Raw genomic sequence first — 12,246 nt, 5'->3', positions numbered from 1 at the left:
TTCCCAGTTGTAGCTGGTGTAGTTCCCAGTTGTAGCTGGTGTAGTTCCCAGTTGTAGCTGGTGTAGTTCCCAGTTGTAGCTGGTGTAGTATTTCACCAGTTGTAGCTGGTGTAGTATTTCACCAGTTGTAGCTGGTGTAGTATTTCACCAGTTGTAGCTGGTGTGTAGTAGTTCTGGTGTAGTTCCAGTTGTAGCTGGTGTAGTATTTCACCCAGTTGTAGCTGGTGTAGTTCCCAGTTGTAGCTGGTGTAGTTCCCAGTTGTAGCTGGTGTAGTTCCCAGTTGTAGCTGGTGTAGTATTTCACCAGTTGTGTAGTTTTCACCAGTTGTAGCTGGTGTAGTTCCCAGTTGTAGCTGGTGTAGTAGTTTCAGTTCCAGTTGTAGCTGGTGTAGTTCCCAGTTGTAGCTGGTGTAGTTCCCAGTTGTAGCTGGTGTAGTTCCCAGTTGTAGCTGGTGTAGTATTTCACCAGTTGTAGCTGGTGTAGTTCCCAGTTGTAGCTGGTGTAGTTCCCAGTTGTAGCTGGTGTAGTATTTCACCAGTTGTAGCTGGTGTAGTTCCCAGTTGTAGCTGGTGTAGTTCCCAGTTGTAGCTGGTGTAGTTCCCAGTTGTAGCTGGTGTAGTTTTCACCAGTTGTAGCTGGTGTAGTTCCCAGTTGTAGCTGGTGTAGTTCCCAGTTGTAGCTGGTGTAGTTCCCAGTTGTAGCTTGTAGTATTTCACCAGTTGTAGCTGGTGTAGTTCCCCAGTTGTAGCTGGTGTAGTATTTCACCAGTTGTAGCTGGTGTAGTTCCCAGTTGTAGCTGGTGTAGTATTTCACCATTTGCTGGTGTAGTTCACCAGTTGTAGCTGTGTAGTTCCCAGTTGTAGCTGGTGTAGTATGGTGTAGTTCAGTTGTAGCTGGTGTAGTTCCAGTTGTAGCTGGTGTAGTTCCCAGTTGTAGCTGGTGTAGTTCCCATTGTCTGGTGTAGTATTTCCCAGTTGTAGCTGGTGTAGTTCCCAGTTGTAGCTGGTGTAGTATTTCACCAGTTGTAGCTGGTGTAAGTTGTCCCCAGTTGTAGCTGGTGTAGTATTTCACCAGTTGTAGCTTGTAGTTCCCAGTTGTAGCTGGTGTAGTTCCCAGTTGTAGCTGGTGTAGTTCCCAGTTGTAGCTGGTGTAGTATTTCACCAGTTGTAGCTGGTGTAGTTCCCAGTTGTAGCTGGTGTAGTATTTCAGTTGTAGCTGGTGTAGTTGTTGTAGCTGGTGTAATTTCCCAGTTGTAGCTGGTGTAGTGGTGTATTTCACCAGTTGTAGCTGGTGTAGTTCCCAGTTGTAGCTGGTGTAGTTCCCAGTTGTAGCTGGTGTAGTTCCCAGTTGCTGGTGTAGCTGGTGTAGTTCCCAGTTGTAGCTGGTGTAGTTCCCAGTTGTAGCTGGTGTAGTATTTCACCAGTTGTAGCTGGTGTAGTATTTCACCAGTTGTAGCTGGTGTAGTATTTCACCAGTTGTAGCTGGTGTAGTTCCCAGTTGTAGCTGGTGTAGTATTTCACCAGTTGTAGCTGGTGTAGTAGTTCCCAGTTGTAGCTGGTGTAGTTCCCAGTTGTAGCTGGTGTAGTTCCCAGTTGTAGCTGGTGTAGTATTTCACCAGTTGTAGCTGGTGTAGTTCATTTCACCAGTTGTAGCTGGTGTAGTATTTCACCAGTTGTAGCTGGTGTGTAGTTCCCAGTTGTAGCTGGTGTAGTATTTCACCAGTTGTAGCTGGTGTGTAGTTCCCAGTTGTAGCTGGTGTAGTTCCCAGTTGTAGCTGGTGTAGTTCCCAGTTGTAGCTGGTGTAGTATTTCACCAGTTGTAGCTGGTGTAGTTCCCAGTTGTAGCTGGTGTAGTATTTCACCAGTTGTAGCTGGTGTAGTTCCCAGTTGTAGCTGGTGTAGTTCCCAGTTGTAGCTGGTGTAGTTCCCAGTTGTAGCTGGTGTAGTATTTCACCAGTTGTAGCTGGTGTAGTTCCCAGTTGTAGCTGGTGTAGTAGTTCCCAGTTGTAGCTGGTGTAGTATTTCACCAGTTGTAGCTGGTGTAGTATTTCACCAGTTGTAGCTGGTGTAGTTCCCAGTTGTAGCTGGTGTAGTTCCCAGTTGTAGCTGGTGTAGTTCCCAGTTGTAGCTGGTGTAGTTCCCAGTTGTAGCTGGTGTAGTATTTCACCAGTTGTAGCTGGTGTAGTTCCCAGTTGTAGCTGGTGTAGTTCCCAGTTGTAGCTGGTGTAGTATTTCACCAGTTGTAGCTGGTGTAGTTCCCAGTTGTAGCTGGTGTAGTATTTCACCAGTTGTAGCTGGTGTAGTTCCCAGTTGTAGCTTGTAGTGGTAGTTCCCAGTTGTAGCTGGTGTAGTTCCCAGTTGTAGCTGGTGTAGTTCCCAGTTGTAGCTGGTGTAGTATTTCACCAGTTGTAGCTGGTGTAGTTCCCAGTTGTAGCTGGTGTAGTATTTCACCAGTTGTAGCTGGTGTAGTTCCCAGTTGTAGCTGGTGTAGTTCCCAGTTGTAGCTGGTGTAGTTCCCAGTTGTAGCTGGTGTAGTATTTCACCAGTTGTAGCTGGTGTAGTTCCCAGTTGTAGCTGGTGTAGTAGTTGTAGCTGGTGTAGTATTTCACCAGTTGTAGCTGGTGTAGTATTTCACCAGTTGTAGCTGGTGTAGTATTTCACCAGTTGTAGCTTGGTGGTGTAGTTTTCCCAGTTGTAGCTGGTGTAGTTTGTAGCTGGTGTAGTTCCAGTTGTAGCTGGTGTAGTTCCCAGTTGTAGCTGGTGTAGTAGTTGTAGCTGGTGTAGTTTTCCAGTTGTAGCTGGTGTAGTTCCCAGTTGTAGCTGGTGTAGTATTTCACCAGTTGTAGCTGGTGTAGTTCCCAGTTGTAGCTGGTGTAGTATTTCACCAGTTGTAGCTGGTGTAGTTCCCAGTTGTAGCTGGTGTAGTTCCCAGTTGTAGCTGGTGTAGTATTTCACCAGTTGTAGCTGGTGTAGTTCCCAGTTGTAGCTGGTGTAGTATTTCACCAGTTGTAGCTGGTGTAGTTCCCAGTTGTAGCTGGTGTAGTTCCCAGTTGTAGCTGGTGTAGTTCCCAGTTGTAGCTGGTGTAGTTCCCAGTTGTAGCTGGTGTAGTTCCCAGTTGTAGCTGGTGTAGTTCCCAGTTGTAGCTGGTGTAGTTCCCAGTTGTAGCTGGTGTAGTATTTCACCAGTTGTAGCTGGTGTAGTATTTCACCAGTTGTAGCTGGTGTAGTTCCCAGTTGTAGCTGGTGTAGTTCCCAGTTGTAGCTGGTGTAGTATTTCACCAGTTGTAGCTTGTGTAGTTCCCAGTTGTAGCTGGTGTAGTTCCCAGTTGTAGCTGGTGTAGTTCCCAGTTGTAGCTGGTGTAGTATTTCACCAGTTGTAGCTGGTGTAGTTCCCAGTTGTAGCTGGTGTAGTTCCCATTTCTGGTGTAGTTCCAGTTGTAGCTGGTGTAGTTCCCAGTTGTAGCTGGTGTAGTTCCCAGTTGTAGCTGGTGTAGTTCCCAGTTGTAGCTGGTGTAGTTTTCCCAGTTGTAGCTGGTGTAGTTCCCAGTTGTAGCTGGTGTAGTTCCAGTTGTAGCTGGTGTAGTTCCCAGTTGTAGCTGGTGTAGTATTTCACCAGTTGTAGCTGGTGTAGTATTTCACCAGTTGTAGCTGGTGTAGTTCCCAGTTGTAGCTGGTGTAGTTCCAGTTGTAGCTGGTGTAGTTCCCAGTTGTAGCTGGTGTAGTTCCCAGTTGTAGCTGGTGTAGTTCCCAGTTGTAGCTGGTGTAGTTCCCAGTTTCTGGTGTAGTACCCAGTTGTAGCTGGTGTAGTTCCCAGTTGTAGCTGGTGTAGTATTTCACCAGTTGTAGCTGGTGTAGTTCCCAGTTGTAGCTGGTGTAGTTCCCAGTTGTAGCTGGTGTAGTATTTCCCAGTTGTAGCTGGTGTAGTTCCCAGTTGTAGCTGGTGGTTCCCAGTTGTAGCTTGTAGTATTTCCCAGTTGTAGCTGGTGTTCCCAGTTGTAGCTGGTGTATTTCACCAGTTGTAGCTGGTGTAGTTTCCCAGTTGTAGCTGGTGTAGTTCCCAGTTGTAGCTGGTGTAGTTCCCAGTTGTAGCTGGTGTAGTTCCCAGTTGTAGCTGGTGTAGTTCCCAGTTGTAGCTGGTGTAGTTCCCAGTTGTAGCTGGTGTAGTTCCAGTTGTAGCTGGTGTAGTTCCCAGTTGTAGCTGGTGTAGTATTTCACCAGTTGTAGCTGGTGTAGTATTTCACCAGTTGTAGCTGGTGTAGTATTTCACCAGTTGTAGCTGGTGTAGTTCCCAGTTGTAGCTGGTGTAGTATTTCACCAGTTGTAGCTGGTGTAGTTCCCAGTTGTAGCTGGTGTAGTATTTCACCAGTTGTAGCTGGTGTAGTTCCCAGTTGTAGCTGGTGTAGTATTTCACCAGTTGTAGCTGGTGTAGTTCCCAGTTGTAGCTGGTGTAGTATTTCACCAGTTGTAGCTGGTGAATTTCCCAGTTGTAGCTGGTGTAGTATTTCACCAGTTGTAGCTTGTGTAGTTCCCAGTTGTAGCTGGTGTAGTTCCCAGTTGTAGATGGTGTAGTATTTCACCAGTTGTAGCTGGTGTAGTTTTCACCAGTTTCCCCAGTTGTAGCTGGTGTAGTATTTCACCAGTTGTAGCTTGTGTAGTTCCCAGTTGTAGCTGGTGTAGTTCCCAGTTGTAGCTGGTGTAGTTCCCAGTTGTAGCTGGTGTAGTTCCCAGTTGTAGCTGGTGTAGTTCCCAGTTGTAGCTGGTGTAGTTCCCAGTTGTAGCTGGTGTAGTATTTCACCAGTTGTAGCTGGTGTAGTTCCCAGTTGTAGCTGGTGTAGTTCCCAGTTGTAGCTGGTGTAGTTCCCAGTTGTCTTGAACTCACAGTTAGCCACTGATTCCTTCCAAACCAGTCATTGTTGGATTTGCGATTTCCAACTTGTTTATGTCCAATGGCCAATGAGCACCGATACATGTTACTATATTTCTCTTCTTTATTTATCTTCATAGGACAAGAATTTAAAAGGATGTGTCAGTAGACTTGATTCATGATGATGACTGCTAGCTAAGATTGTGAAAGTAAGATGTTGACATGATCAGTCCAATCAAAGCAACTGTACATAAAGTGATTTGATGTCATTTCTGTGGCCAATGACCTTGAGCCTTATTGGAAGGGCACTTGCAATATAACTCTATGGTAGGACCCAAGGGGCTGAAATTTTGGATATCTACCCTTTATAAGGACTGAACGCTTGGTGAGTGCGCAATGTCCCCATGAGTGACTGAATACTGAGCCAGTCACGGCGCAATGCTCCTATTATCTGCTGGCCCGCCCCACCACCACAGAAAGCACTGAGCTAGGCTGAAAGACCTGCATTTTGGAGCTGCCTTACTCAAGAAAACAAAAAAGAGACCATGTTTGTATGCGGCTTTATTAACTCATTTATATATATTTGACATTGTTTGCAAACTAATATGAAACAGGTGTGTCTCGACTGTGATAAGGGCTCAGGAAATAAGAGTGTCTTGTCTGCTAAATGAACAAAACAAGGCTATGTGTGCTATTGCACAACTATAGGCTTCTACTAAGAGGCACCACTGCCACGATATAATATAACCAGTTGATATTCCGATTGAAATCAACCTTAAATAACACCATTTTTTTATTGACTGAATATATATGGAGCAATTTAGCAATTAGGATTTGTTATCTGATATGGCTATGATAAATGAGGCATTTTTGCGCACTGTTGGCATAGATAAATGACTAGATATATTCACACATAGTTTTTTCAAGCCTTGTGTTCTAAAAGTTCTACATAATTTATTTTTACAGAACCTAAGAAAAATAGTTGTGAATCTGTTCATAAATATGGACTCCTCCTGTGACGAAACCCCCACTTTCAGACCAAGTCAGAACACACACACACACAGACAGGCCAGGTCGGGAAGTTCCAGAACACACCGTACACCTCACACAGAGATGGGAGCACACAAATGGTGCATAGGAGAACAAACGCAGAGAGCACTGGACAACAGACCGGGTTTTAATACATTTCAATTCAGTCGATACAGAATTGAAAAGTCTCACTTATTTCAAATGAGGATTCTTATACTGATGGGAGTTGAGATGGAACTGAACACAACCCTACTGGACAAAATTAGATATTACAACAAAATAGAAGCCCAGAACACCCACAGACACAGCAATGCTTTGGAAGGATCGGCACAGATTTCTGCAAGAGGGCCAAAAGAAATGGAGGGTTGTTTATGCTTATAACCGAGCTCTGAAAACACACATTTCGCTGATGCGTTTACCAAAGACTCTGAACTAGATAAAAAAATAGCTCCAATTCTGTATTTTTGCATAATGCCAGCAGCCAGTCCAGAATTCCAGGATATGTACAGGGAATCAGAGAAAACAAACACCGTCTTCTACATATTTCAAGCTTCTCCCAGCCATGAATACCTCAGTTCGTCTCAATGCTGCAAAATAGATTCACTCTTGCTCTCGGGCAGACCTGTGATTTTACCTTATAAGGGCTGAGAGTATGGCCTGGGGGGTGAAACCTGCGTGGATTCAGGGCATCATACCTTTACCAGCTGGTGAAGCTGTTTTATCTTCCAGGAATGGTACCCCTCCAATCACCACTGGTTTAGAAAGACTTAACCCCAGACGATGGCAACAAGCCATTGCACCAGTAGACATCCTAGTATCCAATTCCAGTCATCATCCTTCCTCCCATTCCATCCAGCCACACACACACAAAATAATCTCCAGGTGGGTTCTGGAACATTGCTAGAATTCTAGAGCTCAGTCGTCCAAACCCACTCCTCTCTCTGTGGTTTAGAGAGCAGCTGGTTGTTGAAGATCTTTAAAGAGCAACTGAAGGCAATAAATTATTTCTCTCGTAGAAATTGACCTGTGTGGCATCGATATGAGTCAGAATCATATTATAGTGTCAAAATGAAGCAAAGAGTAAATAGGATCATTTTGATCATGAAGTCAGTCTCATCCAAAACTGAGTTTTGTAATCGAGTTTGTCACGATTTAATTGAAAGTTGGGTATGTAATACTTACATGCCCACTTTTGCCAATGATGCCCAAATGCCCAGAGATAACACGCTGTGATCCGCCCCCAGCTGCCATGTGGAGTTTGTGGACAATGTTGTCAAGTCTGCATACTGTATGGGTGCAACACACACATTTCGCTCGGCAAATAGAAGTGAAAATAGGCTTCCATGAAGTTGCTGCAAACTTCAAATGCATTACAACAAACTCATCATTAAGCTAAGGACCCTGGGATGAAACACCTCCCTCTGCAACTGGATCCTGGACTTCCTGACGTGCTGTCCCCAGGTGGTGAGGGTAGGCACACTATTGATACTGTAGCTAGCTAAATGCATCAAACTAATGTGCAATGTGTTGTACCATTGGGGCGGCAGCATAACCTAGTGGTTAGAGAAATGGACTTGTAACTGAAAGGTTGCAAGTTCGAATCCCCGAGCTGACAAGGTAAAGATCTGTCATTCTGCCCCTGAACAAGGCAGTTAACCCACTGTTCCTAGGCTGTCATTGAAAATAAGAATTTGTTCTTAACTAACTTGCCTAGTTAAAAAAAAGAAAGTTAGCTATCTACCTTGTAAACAACAGCTAACTGTAGTCCATTTGCATTGGATACTAGCTTGCTAGCCAACTAATTTCAACTCGGACAAAATATTGATAACTAACCTGGATTGGCAAGTTAGGCTAGCTAGCTAGCATTTGGGAGCTTTGTCAGCAAATATAATGAACATTTTAAACTAAGTTGCAAGCTACTTTTTGAGCAAGGTGTTGTAGAATGAGTGTGTTATTAAACACATTCCAGGCTCTTGCTGTAACTGATATGACAGAGAAATATCAGATAGATAGGCTAGTCTGCTGCAGCTATCCCCAAGCTATGCTTAGCTGCTGTCAGCTTGGCTAAACACGGTCAGCGCAGGCTTTAGCCTACATGTGCAACTGAATTAGCTGACCATCTTAAGATGGCTAGTCAGTCAGGAGGAGAGAAGCCCTCAACTTTGTTCTCAACATAGCAAAGCTAGCTTAGTTTACCTCGCTGTACTCACTCATAGAGCTGTGGTGGTCCTGAACATTTGTCAGCAGGTAACTGTCATGTAAACAACTGCCGGTCCCACGGTAATTGACCGTTAATTAACATAAACACGTTCAGTAGCTATGCTTCCACGCATAGCCTACAAGTCAGTGTGCTGACCTTTGATACATCTACATTTTAGTCTAATAAATTGTACACCATCACAATAAATCCGCTCTTTATTTTAGGCCGGATTAGAGAGAGATTTTCATCTCAATGAGTCCTTCCTGATTAAACAAAGGTCAAATTTATAATGAGGGATACCTGGAGAAAATCTGACCTCTCTGAAATGCAAATGGAGGACTCTTCCGTCAGTAAAATATGTTTACCTGACCCTCCCTGAATGATCCACTATACCCCAAATAATAATTCAAACATAAAGTGTATAGCAGAGAACAGTTTTGGAAACTGTTCTTCGTTTTGCAAGCATTACATGGCAATGTTGTTGAAGTCCTGCTGTCGGTGCGTTGTTGAAGTGCTCAGTGCCCCTGCCAGCCTGTAGTGTCACAAATGTTGAAGTCCTGCTGTCGGTGCGTTGTTGAAGTGCTCAGCGCTCCTGCCAGCCTGTAGTGTCACAAATGTTGAAGTCCTGCTGTCGGTGCGTTGTTGAAGTGCTCAGCGCTCCTGCCAGCCTGTAGTGTCACAAATGCTTCACAATTGATTTCCTAAATGGCAGGTATAGCCTTGAAATAATAAAAATAAAAACATTTCCATTGCTTCTCAGGCTACCTGGCTTGCTCATGACTGATTTAAAGTTAGTATGTTGTTTGACAGCCTGTTGAAATGTTGAACGTCAATTGATAGTGACAGAATCACATATTACTTCCCAAGCAAAGTCAATGTTTTTGTCTCCTCGGCTATAGAAGGTTGTAGAGCAGCCTCTGAAAGTCATAGAGACAAACTAAATAAATCCCATGTGCATCGGAGTCTTTCTCCGGCATTTTACAGCTTGTTACTAGCATAAAACATTGCAGTGGTCGTTACAGATCGCTTTTCATAAATCAGGTCCACCCCATTTAAAAAAAAAAAATCTTAAACTATGCTTTTTAGCCATTTTTCTTTAACAAAAGCCACAATACCCTCACATACCCTCTCAATTCGAGCCCTGGATTTAATTTAATACACCAAGCCATTCACTGAGATATTTAAGGAGTGCATTGTGACGGAAGGAATTGGCTGATAACATCTATGGCTGGTAGACTATAATTTAATCTGTCGAACAGATAGGCCTACCTCTTATTTCTTGAATAGGAAGAAATAGGCTCTAAGACAAAGACCATCCTGTTGTTTGTAGCCCAAAGTCAAATTGAAATGAAGACTGTTTAAATGAATTAGACATTCTCGAAATAGCCTACTTTCAGCACCCATCTGTCTATCTCTGTGGCTGCCTGTTCATAGTAATGTACATTTAGTAAATTACTTGAATATGACTTATTGTGAGGTCAATCATTCTCATAAATAGCTTCGTTAAGGACAACGAAACATTTTTATTAAAATCAATTATAGCAGTAGCAAGCTTAGCTCCGGTCTTCCATCTCATCTTCACACTCTCCCTCTCAAATAATATATGCCATTTAGCAGACGCTTTTATCCAAAGCGACTTACAGTCACGTAAGGGTGGTCCCGGGGATCGAACCCACTACCCTGGCGTTACAAGCGCCATGCTCTACCAACTGAGCTACAGAAGGACCTCAACTTGAACAGGACAACAGTAGGCCTAGTCCACCGCACAGATATATCTTTTTATTTTACGAATATATTTAGACTTGTCTCCTGGAGTGCCACCGGTACAGAGCACAGCCATTGGATAGACAGGGCGTATGATTGGGATAGCTTATCCATTGCTGTATGTGATGAATATGGGGCGGCTGGTAGCCTAGTGGTTAGAGCTTTGGGCCAGTAACCGAAAGGTTGCTGATTTGAATCCCTGAGCTGACAAGGTAAAATTCTGTAGTTCCGCCCATGAACAAGGCAGTTAACCCACTGTACCCTGGCAGTCATTGTAAATACAAATGTGTTCTTAACTGACTTGCCTCGTTAAATATACAAATGTAGTGTAGCCTAGTTTTAAATACACCACCCCAGTAGCACAAAAACTCAGGATGGAAGTTCATTTTCTCAGAAATATAACTTTGCCCGGTGCATCTCCGAGCTCTTCGTATAGCCGTATAGGCTACGGATCACTTGACTGAGACCACACTAGGTGCACTGATATTGCTCACCCAGCATCGGGCACACATCGAGATATAATAAGTAATTCATTCTCAAACACTGAGCATTATGACATTTAATCGGTAACAAATGACATGACCCTCCACTGACTAAACCCCTGGCTGAAATTGGAAAAGCATGACCCTGCCCCATTTTCCTCCGGGTAAAAAAGGTGTAAACTTCGACTTGATTATAATTCCTTGGCATTTTTTTAATAGTATTTTATAGTAAGAAGAATACAATTGAACATAGCTCAATAAAATAGAAAGTATATTTATCCCAAATGATTTCTGAGGGAGTGCACACATTCTGTGTTTAGCGGTTAACAAAGTGATCATTTTAATGCTTAACTTGGAGTTATTGATGCAACTTTAGTGGAGATACACACCTTGAGCTAGATGTTTTGATTTGTAATACATTCTAAAGCTGCATGATGTGACTAATGATGATTTGAAAAAAGTCACATGAAAGGCATGACCTCTGCTCTGTTTTCTGTTTCCTGTGCAGGCTGCACACACTTCATCAGTCTTGACAATTTGACAAGCACTTGATAATATTCTCACCAATCAGACTATTCTCAATTTAGCCTGGTATTTACATATAGCCTACTAATATACATTGAATGTCGAAAACATAAGGTACACCTTCCTAATATTGAGATGCACCCCCTTTGCTCTCAGGACAGCCTCAATTTGTCAGAGCATGGACCACACAAGGTATCGAAAGCGTTCGACAGGGATGCTGGCCCATGTTGACTCCAATGCTTCCCACAGTTGAGTCAAGCTGGCTGTAAGTCTTTTGGGTGGTGGACCATTCTTGATACACACGGAAAACTGTTGAGCGTGAAAAACCCATCAGCTTTGCAGTTCTTGGCACAGTCAAACTGGAGAGCCTGGCACCTACTACCATACTCCGTTCAGAGGCACTTAAATATTTTGTCTTGCCCATTCACCCTCTGAATGGCTCACATTCACAATCCATGTCTCAATTGTCTCAAGGCTTAAAATTATTCTTCAACCTGTCTCCTCCCCTTCATCTACAATGATTGAAGTGGATTTAACAAGTGGCATCAATAAGGGATCATAGCTTTCAACTGGATTCACCTGGTCAGTCTATGTCATGGAATAGCAGCACGAGAAAGCTGGGATCCTCTTTTCAATAGTGACCAGTCAAAATTCTGTTTTTACACGTGATTGCGCAATGACTGGATGCAGTCTATCACAGTGCCCTCCGTTTTGTCACCAAAGCCCCATAAACAACCCACCATTGCGACCTGTACTCTCTAGTTGGTTCGCCCTCGCTTCATACTCGTCGCCAAACCCACTGGATACCTAGCAGTAAAACCCCACCTTATCTCAGCTCACTGGTCACCATAGCAGCACCCACTCGTAGCACGTGCTCCAGCAGGTATATTTCACTGGTCACCCCCAAAGCCAATTCCTCCTTTGGTCATCTTTCCTTCCAGTTCTCTGCTGCCAATGACTGGAATGAACTGCAAAAATCTCTGAAGCTGGAGACTCACATCTCCCTCACTAGCTTTAAGCACCAGCTGTCAGAGCAGCTCACAGATCACTGCACCTGTAGATAGCCCATCCTTCCATAAAGCTACGAGACAGGATTGTGTCGAGACACAGATCTGGCAAAGGGTACCAAAAAACACAGTGGGTCCCTAAGAAGGTCCCCAAGAACACAGTGGCCCCAACATTCTTAAATGGAAGAAGTTTGGAACCACCAAGACTATTCATGGAGCTGGGGGAGAAGGGCCTTGGTCAGGGAGGTGACCAAGAGCTCCTAGACAAATCCACTTCACAATAGAAAACCCAGTGATGTCATCTCTGTGCGGCTCCCTGATAGGAAGCTCAACTCTGAGCTGTTTTTACTACACACACTGACACATGAATAAGCC

At 43.9% G+C, this 12,246-nt stretch overlaps 1 protein-coding gene across 4 annotated transcripts in view; it reads right to left on the bottom strand.

Moving 5' to 3' along the window:
* Positions 1-12,246, bottom strand: part of LOC124038042 (N(G),N(G)-dimethylarginine dimethylaminohydrolase 1-like) — a 127,688-nt gene that overhangs the window by 65,213 nt on the left and 50,229 nt on the right. The window contains exon 2 of one of the 4 annotated variants that reach the window (XM_046353423.1): positions 8,563-8,761. The exons of the other annotated variants lie outside the window; for them this stretch is intronic. The gene's annotated coding sequence lies outside the window, so the exon portion shown is untranslated. The remainder of the gene's footprint in view (positions 1-8,562; positions 8,762-12,246) is intronic. 4 annotated transcript variants of the gene reach the window in all.

This window comes from Oncorhynchus gorbuscha, linkage group LG06 (genome assembly GCF_021184085.1).
Source record: "Oncorhynchus gorbuscha isolate QuinsamMale2020 ecotype Even-year linkage group LG06, OgorEven_v1.0, whole genome shotgun sequence".
Lineage (NCBI taxonomy): Eukaryota > Metazoa > Chordata > Actinopteri > Salmoniformes > Salmonidae > Oncorhynchus > Oncorhynchus gorbuscha.
Note: the sequence above shows the minus strand (reverse complement) of the source record. Positions and strands in the feature narration are given on the sequence as shown.